The following is a 13,743-nucleotide window of genomic DNA, read 5'->3' on the forward strand; positions in this document are numbered from 1 at the left end:
AGAAATGAAATGACTTTTTTTTAAGGCCATAGTACTTGACTATGAATATAAATGAAAAGCATATTTTGTTAAAACAGTCAGAACAAAAATTATACAAAAGTGGTCGATGATTACAAAAAGCTGTGTCACGAATACATATTTTTGTAGAAGCTAAGTACTCTGACATTATATAAATCAAACCTTCAATTAGTGTTAGGGCTTTATAAGATGTGGTCCAAAGTGCTCCATGCCCATCACTTTACCAGTTGATATAAGCAGAGGAATAGAAATTCACAGGAAAAAAAATTATTGAAGCTGGAGACACTTTAGGAGTCACAGAACTCAGAAGGATTGTCCTGGACTTTTCCTTATTTCTTCATGAGCAATGCTCCCCAAGTCAGGGAAGTGGGCCTCCAAGGGAGTCCCTCATGGACTTTGAGATGTCTTTTTTAAAATATTTTATTTATTTATTTGAGAGAACATGAGTGTGGAAAGGGGCAGAGGGAGAGGGAGAAGCAGACTCCTTGCTGAGCAGGGAGCTTGATTCAGGCCTCTATCCCAGGACCCTGGCATCATGACCTGAGCCAAAGGCAGTCACTTGACTGAGACCCTGAGATGTCTTTCTTAGGCAGTATAGCAGATGTCGTTGGGATCTTCCCCATATTACCACTTACACCACAGTGAGGGTTTACTCACTGGATTTCCAACTGTCAGAACCTTAACCGCTTCGCCCAAGAGGTTTTTCTGGCCACTGGACATTGCTTTGTCACTTACACAGCAGGCAAAAGTGCCTGCGAATTAATACACCCTTACATGAATAGCACTCAGCAATGACTAACAGGAGTTGGTGTACAAATATACTGGCTTCTATGCCTCTTGGGTCTAATAAATCTGAGGTATGGGTTTTACACTGACTCCCAGAGTTGACCTGGTGGGACGAAGGCTCACTGCCCTGAGTGGAGGCTGGCTTGTAAAACCCTATTTCTGAACTGTTTACTCTTCACTGTGTCACATCCCACTGCCATACTTTCACCTTCTTAACAGCCTATTTGGGCAAAGTCCCTGTGTGAGAGCTGCTAACAATGTAATTCAAACTGAAAAAGAGGGAGCAAACTGACCGGTTTACTTTCATCTGATTTAAGCAAAGGGAAATAAATTCCCAAGAGAAAGCAGAATTCTGAGAGAAAGGCAACCATAAGACAGGCCCTCATGACCCCTGTATTTATTGTGACAAAGATATGTCAATTTCCTGTCAACCAAAAACTGTGGTCCACGGAAGTGAGCTGGTTTGAATAATCTTGGCAAGGCTCAACCCAAAGGGATGGTTCTCCAACCATCAGGTAGGAGAAAGATGAATAAATATGTTGAAATGTATAGACAATTAAAGTGAATTGATTGGATTTGCCTTTTAAAACTGAGTGAGAACACGATCTCTCAGTTCTTATAATGGCTCCTGGACAAATCTAAGATTTATCCAGAGGTTAGCAAGAGTAAGGAAGGGAGATCTGATACAGCATGGTTTTAGGCAGTGATGGGAAGCAAACAAAAACACTTCACGTTCGCCCTCTATCTAATTCAGACTGTTGAATAAACCAACTGGTGAGACGTGGCACGAATTTCCTTCCCAACCTCTCTTTTACCCATGCAAGACATTGCTGACGAAACAGATCACTAGGCTCACAATGGTGCTCCAAGTGCCTGTCAATAGCAGGGTCTGGGAGTCCCTATCAGTCAGACTTGACATGTAAATCACAACCCTTTATGAATCTTTGACCTTTTGGGAGAAATCTTAATTCTGTAGCCACATATTTAAGGCTTTTGTCATCTATCTCCACACTAACTTTCCAGTCTTGTGCTCTATCAAACTCCTCCACACATATTAAAATTAAGCCATAATATGTTTGAGATCCTCAAATAGTTATTGACTCACAATCTCCTGATTCAGAATGCTTTTGTCATTTATTTTTTTCTTGGAAAAGTTCTATACACAACCTTCACTGGAATTCAAATGCCACTCCCCCTCGTAACTACTTTCTCAGAATTGTTTTCTCTTTTTATTTCATTGAACTTAAATTAATTTTTAAAATTCTATTATAAAACTTAACTCATTTCACCCCATGTTTGTCTTTCTTATGCATTGTCATTTGCTGAAGGAAACAATTATATTGTACTCACTGCTCATCCCCATGGTACCTGGCGCAACCTTTACAGATTTTATCAAATCAAATTAAATTGATGTAACAGATAATTGGTTTTAGTTGTCATTTGGACCTCTCCAATATCTCTCCTGTCACAAGATATGTTTCTCTACTCTTGTCCTGCCTAGTTTTATGCTTTTGTATTTATATAAGAAACTAAGTATGGTGTTAGTTGACCCAAAGCACACCAAGCATAGAAATAATTAAATTGTCAGAAATTAGTGGAGATATTCAGTATTTCTAGATTAGAAACTGAAGTTTGCTCAGCTAGGTTTATGACTTCTAACATCACACACACAGGAGACTTAACTATATGTTAGTCCCCCTTATTTGCACTTTTGCTTTCTCTGGTTTCAGTTACCCACAGTTAATTGTGTGATCTGGAAGCTGATGATCCTCCTGAGGATGAATTGTCAGAAAGTCAATAGTAGCCTAACGCTATGTCACAATGCCTGTGTCATTCACCTCACTTCAAATCATCACCCGGGCATTTTATCATCCCACATCATCACAAGAAGAAGGGTGAGTACAGTTTAATAAGGTGTTTTTGAGACCGAGAAAGACACATTCACATAACATTTATTATAATATATTAATTTTTTTCTATTTTATTACCAGTTGTTAATACCTTACTATGCTTAATTTGTAAATTAAACTTTATCCTAGGTATGTCTGTATAGGAAAAATATAATATATATGAATCAGGCATCCACAGGGGGGTCTTAGAACTTATCCCTGCAGATAAGAAGAGACTATTGTATGTTGAAAAAACATTTTGAAATACATTCTCAAGAGCAAAGTTTCTCTGATTTGTTCTGTTAGTACTTAGGTTTATTTTGGCTTAGATTTAAGAAACTTTATTTGAAGCCTTGCATAATCATTAAGCTCCAAGAATCACCTATATTGTGTTTTGTTAGCAAGTCTGTGCTCACTAGGCCCTTTATTTTCCTCTGGGTGTCATGTCTCTCACATGTTCTAAGATCTAAGGCAAATCAAAACACTGCTCAGAGCGCCTGAGTGGCTCAGTTGATTGGATGTCTGACTCTTGATTTTCGTTCAAGTCATGATCTTTGGGTCATAGGATGGAGCCCTGCATCTGGCTCCATGTGGAGCTTGCTTGGGATTCTCTATCTTCCTTTCACTGTACCCCTACATACCCCCTCCTGCTTGTATGCTCTCTCTCTCCAAAAACAAACAGAAAAACACTTCTCAAAGACTCAAATTCCTTCATATATAAACTGGGAGCTATAATAATTCCTACCAACCTACCTCCTTGTTGTAAAGAGTTACTATGGGAATTGAAAGAGCAAGTAACACACACACACACACACACACACACTTTCAAAAGTTTATTTTTATATAATATTGTGCTCCATAGTATTACTCTAAAGCAATTCAAATTCTAATCCTTAGAAGTTTTGATCTAACTGAAGACATGATTAATCCATGAAATTTTCAGAGATTACACCTGGCCAGGGGGATGGGGGCAGTGCATCAAATAAAATATTTCTTAATCACTTGGATGAGAAGATCTTTGGAAAACAATTAGAAATGCCACCAAATTGCAGGCTACTAGACTAATATTTTGTGGATCATAAATTCTCTTAGAAGGCTTTAGGCAAACTTAATTAGATTTAAAAAACCCTTCTCTGCTTAGATTAGTTGATGCTTTAATTAGGTGGACACAAAATAAAAAAAAAAAAAAACGTGGTTTTATTAGATTTATCAAATTATTGCCTGAAATATTTCTCCCCTTTGACACCTTAAAAAGAAGCCTCGTGCTGAAGGTTTAACACATCCAAGGAGACTGGGCAAATCTTTACACTACCGGAGTCTTGAAGCGCTTCTTACTTCAAAATACATTTTTTTTTCCTTTCAAACGTTATCTTCAATTATGCTGAAGATGCTCACTTGCTATTGCAAATAATCTGAACTTGTTCATTTAGTGAGTCTAAGGGGAAATGTGTAGCCTGGACAAAGGTGAAAAGCGTGGAGATGGGTAAAGGTGAAATTATGTGAGACATATTTGAGAGATAAAAATCAGTACAGTCTGGAGTTACATTCAACATAAAAGATGTCAAGGGCGACTTTGAGATACTCTGCTACACAACAAGAAGGGTGATGATGGCAGTTCACTGAGTTGGAAAACAGGAGGATTACAAGGATGGGAGATGCACCAGCATCAAGAGAGATCATGTATTTTTTTAGAGTATTTTTTTATATCTAGCCTAAGGTATCTAAATCCCACAGTTGGAAAATCATTCATATATATTAAAATTAATCTATCTCTTTTTTTCTAATATGATCCCTTCTGAAAAGCAAATACCACAGGGTGACCTTCATATCTTGGAGTATATGGATGAATTTATCAAATTATTATCCTATGGAATAAAAGTGTACAGTGCTTGTGAGAAATAAGAAAAGAACAACAGAGTGGAGAGAAGATATCCCAAGAAAAACATCTACCCACTTCTTAATATTGACCAAAACTGACTCTAGTGAAACTATGAGAATTGGGTAACTTTCACATTTCTTAAAGTTGGACATGTCAGAATTAATTTTTTTTTCAGGAATTTAACAGCTTTTCAAGGTGTGTGATTGAAAATCCTTTACCTTAGATTTCCTTTCTGGTCTACATACCACAAATCTTCATTACGTTCAAACAATCAAGTGGAGCTAGTCATTAGCAAATTAACTGAGCCTACTAAAGTGTGTATTTCAAGCTTATGCTCATGATTTTGAATGAGAACTGATTATGTTCTCACATCTGTCACTCACATCATCAACTGTGGAATGTCAAGACCCACTTGCACATGGTGTATATATATATATATATATATATGAGAGTAGAGGTTCAGGGGTGAACTGTTTATCTGAGCTAAATGCTGTTGTCAAGATCCATTGACACCCGTCAGCTGATTCCTTTATTCTTGGTAGGAGTTCATTTGTTTTTTCCGGGTATTTTGACAAAGTTATTTTCTACATGAGATGATTATTCATTCCTGAATTCAGACGTTAAAGAGTTTATTTATTTGAGAAAGGCAGGAGAATTAAGATATCTTAATCCCGATGTGAAACATATATGCGCAAAAGTACTATAAGAAAACATAGATGAAAAAATGCTAGTGAGATGAGCAAGTTTTATAAATGAATTATTCTAAGACAGACATAATTAAAGTAAAAATCAAAGTAAAAATTTTTAGTCATATGAAAATACCATAAATTAAATTGAAAGATACAAACTGGCATTTAAAACTACATCTAAATGGTTTTATTACACCTAAGCATTTTGTTCTCTCCCATATGACACTAGGAATTTGGAATACTTTCAGTTTTCTTTAAAAATATATTAAAATGCCATTTTATTTGAAGTTTCTTTATTTTATCAGTGATTTATTGAATTTTTGCTGTTTCCATGCCATTTGCACATTCTCTTCCATAAATCTCTTATTTGTGTCTATTACTTAGTGATTTTTGTGGGCCTTTTATTTATGAAAACAACTCTTTAACTGTCAGTATATCTTAAGTTTGTTTCTGCTCCCCACTGCCCCCTGCCCCTCCAGTATATTATTTTGCTGTGGACTGTGTTCATGGGATTTCTATCAGATATAGTTTTTTTCCTTAATGAGGACAAATTTGCCAAACTTCCTTTTTTTTAATTTTTTTTTTTTTTATTTATTTATGATAGTCACAGAGAGAGAGAGAGAGAGGCAGAGACACAGGCAGAGGGAGAAGCAGGCTCCATGCACTGGGAGCCTGATGTGGGATTCGATCCCGGGTCTCCAGGATCACGCCCTGGGCCAAAGGCAGGCGCCAAACCGCTGCGCCACCCAGGGATCCCCCAAACTTCCTTTTTAAGAAGATATGATAAGCTTTGAACTCTAGACATTGAAAATACTTAGAAATATTTTAAAACCATGTGACTATTAATTTGAGAACCTCTACATTCTATAAACTTATCTTATCCTTTATGTGATGGTTGAAACTATTTCTTTGCCCTGTTGGGGAAGGCATTTACCAGCCATGGCATCTTTTATTCAGTGAAGTAATTTGTTGAGCTTCCACTCATTTAGTCTCCTCTGATGGCCTCAGCCATCACCCAACCCAGGCAATTTCCTGTTGTTCCCACTGTATGTTCAATTTAAATTTTAAGCAAGGCTATCAGGCACAGTTCAGGTCATAGCTTAACCATACTGCACTCAATTTGCCCATGTCCTTGGCATTTTTTACTTACAAGGAATTAGAGCCTTGCACATTTTGTACATGATGTTCTAATCTTCCTTGCTCTGTCATTCTTATGACTCTTAATATCATTACACTGCAAGTATGCCTTTTTTTTCTTTTTTTGGTAATTTCCAGATGATTTCCTCTAAATTACCAAGAATCAAATATCATGTCCATTTTTGGCTTCAAAAATGGATTAGAGTTAGCTAAAATTATGTGAGTAAAGCACATAGCACAAAAAAACTATGAGGATGCTATTTGTATGTACAATCATTCTGATTGAATTTTGGAATGAAATTCCCATACGGAGAACGGACAAGAAGAGAATGACCTATCCTTTACACAAAGGGAAGATAAGGGCTCACATACTCTTAAGACAAAGCTAAAAGACATTTTACAAAGTAGAATTTGAAATATGTTATGGACCCAAATGTATTTGGAAGGAGTTCCTCTTTCTGAACCCTATTTTTTTCTTCTCATTCATATCTTCCTTCACTAGTGCCAGTTTCATTGACTTATCTTGGGTAATTAATCTTGAATACATTTTTCTTGGGTCACTTTCTTTTTTTTAAGATTTATTTACTTATTCATGAGAGACACAGAAAGATAGAGAGAGAGGCAGAGACACAGGCAGAGGGAGAAGCAGGCTCCATGCAGAGAGCCCGACGTGGGACTTGATCCTAGCTCTCCAGGATCAGGCCCTGGGCTGAAGGAGGTGCTAAATCTTTGAGCCACCTGGGCTGCCTGGTCACTTTTATGGGATCATCCAACATTCTCTTCCAAAAGCTCTTCTTCATAGCCCATATTAACTAAATCAGAATGTTTCATGTAGCAATTTTTCTCCATTTCAATATTCATTAATCAACTTTTGCAAATATGTTGGAAACCCTCTTGAAGGACAAAATCCATAACAAAAACAAACAAATTAGTTATTCCCTAATAAATGGCTACAAGGGTTTCTTTGAGGCAGAAGAGTGAACTCTAGAGATAAGAACTATTAGCAATGGTAACTACAAAGCCTACAGATTTACTCTAATTTCGTGGTCACAGGTTAGGAACACCTGAAGAAGTTTTGAACACACTCATTTCCTTGGTCTCATCCCAGAGCATTTACATGAAGATAGGTTCTGGGCATCTGTATCTTTAAAAAGTACCTAAATAATTTTAATATGCAATCAAGTTATAGAACCAATGACTATTAATTATATAAATAACTAAGCAGTTTAGGGGAACCAATGAAATAGATATTCTTTGAGAGTTTCAGTGTTTACTCACACATTTACTTCCTGATTCTAAAATGTAGATATTCAGTCATAGGTCATTTCTTCACAGAAGTCTTCAAGAAATGAAAGAAAAAACTTTAGAGGAAAATATGTGAAATAATGCAATTAGATAATTCATTCAATATTTGAAGTGAATGTAATCTATTTAAAGTTAAAGCTCAAAATAATTAATATTTACCACTTTGTAATAATGGAAAATTAACACTATGCCCTTACTAATAATGCTGTCAAACTTTTCTTATTCTAAATTAAATGCATTTATATTATATTCTGTTGTCCCCCAATTTCTTTAAAATAATTTTCAATGATTCTTGGCAAAATTTTATTATATTTTCTAAAGAAAAGGCAGAGGAATATAGAAAAGAAAATTATGAAATAACAATCTTTAATACTGTAAGAAACTACTTTGAAGTTTGAGTACAGTTATTAAACATTTATATACATAAATGTACACACCATAGGACTGCAGACTTACATATGAATATCTATACCTATATCTGTATATCTATGTTTAATTCCTTTCTAAAATGCATCAATGAGGGATCCCTGGGTGGCGCAGCGGTTTGGCGCCTGCCTTTGGCCCAGGGCGCGATCCTGGAGACCTGGGATCGAATCCCACGTCGGGCTCCCGGTGCATGGAGCCTGCTTCTCCCTCTGCCTGTGTCTCTGCCTCTCTCTCTCTGTGTGTGACTATCATAAATAAATAAATAAAAATTAAAAAAAATAATAAAAAAAATAAAATGCATCAATGAAATCTTTTATATAAACATCCTCAAAATTCCTCAAATTTATGAGCATATTAATTTTTATATTGTATTCAGAAATGGAATTATCTCATTGTTGATCATTCAAAGATGCCTGCACAGAAAGGCATAACATGCTAGAGAAAAGCAGTAGTGACTTTTAGCTTTCCTCTAAATCCACATTGAGCATCCTTTTTCTGTCACCGTTAGCCAGTTAATCCTTTGACACGTTTGGAGGAAATACGTTATAGTCAAAAACCTTACACTATTGCAGAAACACAAATAGAAAATTCCAATTTATTTACCCTACCACAGGACAAAATTAGCGACCTCTAAAAGTGACTATACTTTGGAGATTCTTACTGACCGCATCTTTATGCCATTCTACCCCTATTTCACTTTTTCCTTACATATCTGGTCTCCAGAAGCATGTGTCTCAGACCCCAAAGATCATTTATGCATTTGTAAATATTTCCCTAGTAAGTATTTTGAAAGGAAATGAGAACAAAAATCACTTGTTGAACTTCTACGAATGGGGAAAACTCAAAAGAATTCAAATAGTAACTTTCTTTTTGTTTTTAATTTAAATTCAGTTAGTTAACGTATAAGTATTACTGGTTTCAGAGGTGATTGATCAGTCTTACATAACAACACCCTGTGCTCATTACATCACGTGCCACCTTAAAGTCCGTCACCCAGTTACCCCATCCACCACACCTCTCCCCTCCAGCAACCCTCGGTTTGTTTCCTCTAATTAAGAGTCTCTTATGGTTTATCTCCCTCTCTTATTTCATCTTGTTTTATTTTTCTTCTCTTCCCCTATGATCCTTTGTTTTGTTTCTTAAATTCCACACATGAGTAAGATCATATGATAACTATCTTTCTCTGATTGACTTATTTTGCTTAGCGTAATATCCCCTAGTTCCATCCACGTCGTTGCAAATGGGAAGATTTCATTTTCTTGATGGCTGAGTAGTATTTTCATTATACTCACATCACACATCTTCTTTATCCATTCATCTGTCGATGGATTATCTAGGCTCTTTCCATAGTTTGGCTATTGTGGATATTGCTCTATAAATATTGAGGTGAAATAGTAACTTTCTATAATGCTACATTCAAACTTGTTTCTGGATGATATATTGTGTAGTCCCATGGCTTTTCAGTACACTTTTTGGTATGAAACACCCACATTCAGTTTGAGAAAGCCTAGTCTGAGCTAATTTCAAGATTTTACTTTTTTATCTAATGTAATGCATTTCCCATCACTGGAAAGGGCCCAATGTAATATTCTGCAGATTGGCAGTACAAAAGTTTTCTTTTCATATTCTCTATGGTTGTGGCAAGGGGTGATTAGATCTTATTTGACTGGTGCTAGCCTCTAGTTTGTTATGTGGTCACTGGCTCACCCCTTTCCCATTTAATGTGACCATTCTGTGGGCACTTTGGAGATTTCCTTTCCCTCCAATTCTGAGGAACACAATCTATATCATTCCTTGGGGAAAGGGGAACTATCTGCCCCCCTTGACTTCTGTTCTAACCAACTCTAGACTCAGATTCACTGGGTGGTTACACAATATGGATTTTGGATTAGTCAGAGTTCTCCAGAAAAATAGAAACAATAGCACATTAGTCAGAGTTCTCCAGAAAAATAGAAACAATAGCACATTCTCTCTCTCCATATACATATATATGTATGTATTGTATATATGTATATATATATATATATATATGCTATTGCTTCTATTTATCTATCATCTATCTATCTATCTATCTATCTATCTATCTATCTATCATCTATCTATTAGAGAGGGAGAGAGAATGGAAAAGAGAGAGAGAGAAACTGGCTGATTATAAAGAACTGGCTTATGTTCTTATTGAGGCTGGCAAATCCCAGGATCTACGGTATATAAGCCAGAGACACAGAAAAGCTGGTGGTGTATAGGTTTCAGTTCAAATCAAAAAGCCTGGGAACCAGTAGCACCAGGGGTATAAGTCCCAGTCCAAAGTCAGATGAAGAACAATGTCTCAGATAAGCCAGTCTGGCAGGAAGCGAGAATTCAACCCTCCTCTACCTTTTGTTCTAATCAGTCCTTCAGGAGATTGGGTGATGCCTACCTACGATAGGGTGGACTTCTTTGCTCAGTCTGCCAATTCAAGTACTAATGTCTTCCAGAAACACCCTCACAGACACACCCAGAAACGTCTAACTAGAAATCTGGGCAACCTATGACCCAATTCAGATCTATGCAGCTACCTTTTGAGCCAACTCACAGGAAGAAACATCACACCTGGAAGCTGCTGTTCCAGATCTTTCTCTTCAATCTGTTATTACAAGTTGCTCAAGCCTGTCCTTCCCATTTATATATATATATATAGATATATATATAGATATATATATAGATATATATAGATATATATAGATATATATAGATATATATATTAATGTAGAGGCAAACACCTGTCTCTGTGCCCTCTTGATAAAATTCAGATGATACCATTCAAATTATCCCAACAAATTTTACCATACGCTCTGTGTTAATGTTGTGGGAATTCTCTGCCTTCAGTGCCCATGGTTTTTGGTCATGCCACCTCAAAGAGGTAGACCAGATGAAGAATGGTGGCCAGCAAAGCAAAGTTTATTAGTTTATTGAGCAATTGTACAAAGCTCCTGGACAGGGAGAGGACCTGAGATGGTTACCTGTGGAGTTTCTAACTTTAGGGGTTTTTATGAGCTCTTTTGAGAAACTATGTTAAAGCAATCAGAGTGTGCTGAGTCATGTCAATCAGGGCTTTGAACACATATCTGTCTATTAGGTTAATGTCTGTGTGCTGATGGTCCTTTTTGCTGAGGGCTTATGTCTTAACATGCCCTTGCCTCATGATAGGGACAAAAGCATGGTGGTTAATTGTCTTATTTTAGGATTTGCAGAAGTCATTTCTACAAAGGCTATGAAGCGGAATGCTAGTGTGGTCCTGTCTAAGCTGCAAAACAGGATGATAGTGCTGTTTTGTTTTAGCTGTTCTGACTCCATATTTTTGGGGGGAACCCTGGCTCTCACTACATAACTGTCCAACCAACTCTTGACACTAGTCTGTGGAAGCACTGGGCCTATGCAGCCCAGTCCTATACTTACAGTGGAATGGAAATTAACTGAGACACAAAAACTCTTTCTGAAGAATGATGAACCACGTGATCATTTTGGTCAGATCCTGAATAGCTGAGTCAGCCAACCTTATCCGGTGTGAATACTTCTTGCTTAATTACTTGTTTTTGTTTGCTTTTTTTTTTCCATTGTTTTAAACACTGCATTCTCGATAAGACTCTGAAATGGTAGGAACCATTTAGGATCATCTCTATAATAAATATAAGTACTTAAAATAAATTCCAATTTATAATAAATAATTATTTTAGTGACATTGTGTTTTATATCACTAAAATTTGAAAATTAACTTATTGGAAGCCAAAGAGCTTAAATCATTGAACAGATATCAATATAAATATGGTGTTTTATGAGTACACAATCATATTTATAGAGAGATGCATTTATAATCCAAATGCAAACTGAGTCCTGGTCTGTGTGCACTTCATAATAACACACAGAGAACCAGTCCACTTGGTATTTTCCATAGACAGCACAAAATCATTTCTATTTTTGTTTGTTTGTTTTTGAGGAGTGAGAAGTTCACACAATAGAATTGGTAGTATTTCACACATAGGCACAAAACCTTCACTCCTTTTTTTTCTGTCCGGTCTTCTCTCTCCCCTGTGACTTCTCACAGCTCTATGTCAAATTCTTACTCCTTCAGTGGGAACTCTGCAATAGTTTTGGTTCCTGTTTCTGTTTCCAGGATTGAGCAGGCCCGTGAAATTTTTAAAGCAAGCTTTATTAAGGTCCCAGCAGCAAACCAGAAGGCCATCACTTTCAGTGTTAATTCTTCTTAAAAAAGAGGCATTAGGGGTATTGATAACATATATTTTTATAAAATAAAAATGTAATAGGAATTTACATTTTTATCAGAACTTATTTTTCTAACTTAAGAACCAAGTTATTTGTTTAGAAGAAGGTATCAATTCATCAAACAAATCACTTTGAAAGACATCTAAATAATTATTATTCCAATCCTAATTGCTCCCTTGAGGTAAATTTTAACACTTGCCTCAAAAATTAAAAGTTATAACAAGACAAGAAGTTATGTAGGAGGAAGACCTTATATTGATTATACCAATATGAGAATATGTTCTATAAACGTGAACTAAGTTTTCTTGACAGAGGTATAAAATATTAGAAAAGAAATTGTATACATTCTATAACTGAAAGTAATAAACCTTATGGGCAAAATCTAAGACTTGTTTGGAGAAGGGAAAGAAAACATGCTGAAAAGTGAAACTGTTCTAAGATTTCATCAAACTGAGGGCAAGGGGTGGGGCAGAGGGGAGAAGCAGAGTGGAATTAGCATCTTGGCGAGATAAATCAGTTTTGCATGGTAGTCATCTTGGAACTCTAGCTATATGAACTTGAATACAGTTCATGTAAGACCTTAATGGACTGCCTATCTATCTCTGTACTAGGCACTGCACATTGATCAGTGACTGCCAAACATTCCCTAAGGATTAAACTATTCTGGTTTTGTCCTTAACCATGATACCAAATCCATTAGTAGCATTTTTACTTCTTCTGGGAATTAGGTATTGCTACTGGCCTCTATTGCTTCAAGATTTCAGTATCCACATTATAACAAGAAAACTGTTCAGGAGCTGGCCTGAACTTGTACCTCAGGTCCCCAGAGGACCATTATTTAGGATATTTCATAATCATGCTCTTCTCACTGATGTATGTCCCAATGTCTTGGTGAAAGGCATTCTCAAGTTCTGAATAAGGGATGAGTAAACAGGTTATGTAAAAATGATCCACTTCAGCATTTCTAAGTGTTTAGAGTCCTTCTTTAGATTATAACACAAAGTTCTGAGCATCTCAATTCCATTTAATTTAGAACACCATTGATAATATGCACCAGTTATCAAAGTCAGCAGAAATTAGAACCACTCATAGCTATTCAAGGTCATTCATTGAATCCAAAGACTCTTAAGTGAAAACATAGTGGAAAGTTTAGACCAGTCTACAGTTGTGTTTTTCTCTCCCTGTTCCTGCTCTAGTTATATTCATTCCTATATATATTTCCAAAGTCAAGACAGATACTAAATAAAGAAATACTTAAGATTCTATTTGATGTATAAGTCTTGTTCTGGGTTTGATTGTGTAATTCGATCTCAGGAGCTAAAAGAAATGAGTACTAGAGAAGGGGTGTATGAGA

The 13,743-nt window shown here is 36.3% G+C and overlaps 1 long non-coding RNA gene across 2 annotated transcripts in view; it reads left to right on the plus strand.

The window, feature by feature from the left end:
- Positions 1-2,680: 2,680 nt before the first annotated feature.
- The window catches only part of LOC144287955 (uncharacterized), a 245,867-nt gene continuing 234,804 nt past the window's right edge, over positions 2,681-13,743 (plus strand). For both annotated transcript variants that reach the window (XR_013355833.1, XR_013355832.1), the window contains exon 1: positions 2,681-2,699. This is a non-coding gene — a long non-coding RNA (uncharacterized LOC144287955). The remainder of the gene's footprint in view (positions 2,700-13,743) is intronic.

This window comes from Canis aureus, chromosome 17 (assembly GCF_053574225.1).
Source record: "Canis aureus isolate CA01 chromosome 17, VMU_Caureus_v.1.0, whole genome shotgun sequence".
NCBI classification, from domain to species: Eukaryota; Metazoa; Chordata; class Mammalia; order Carnivora; family Canidae; genus Canis; species Canis aureus.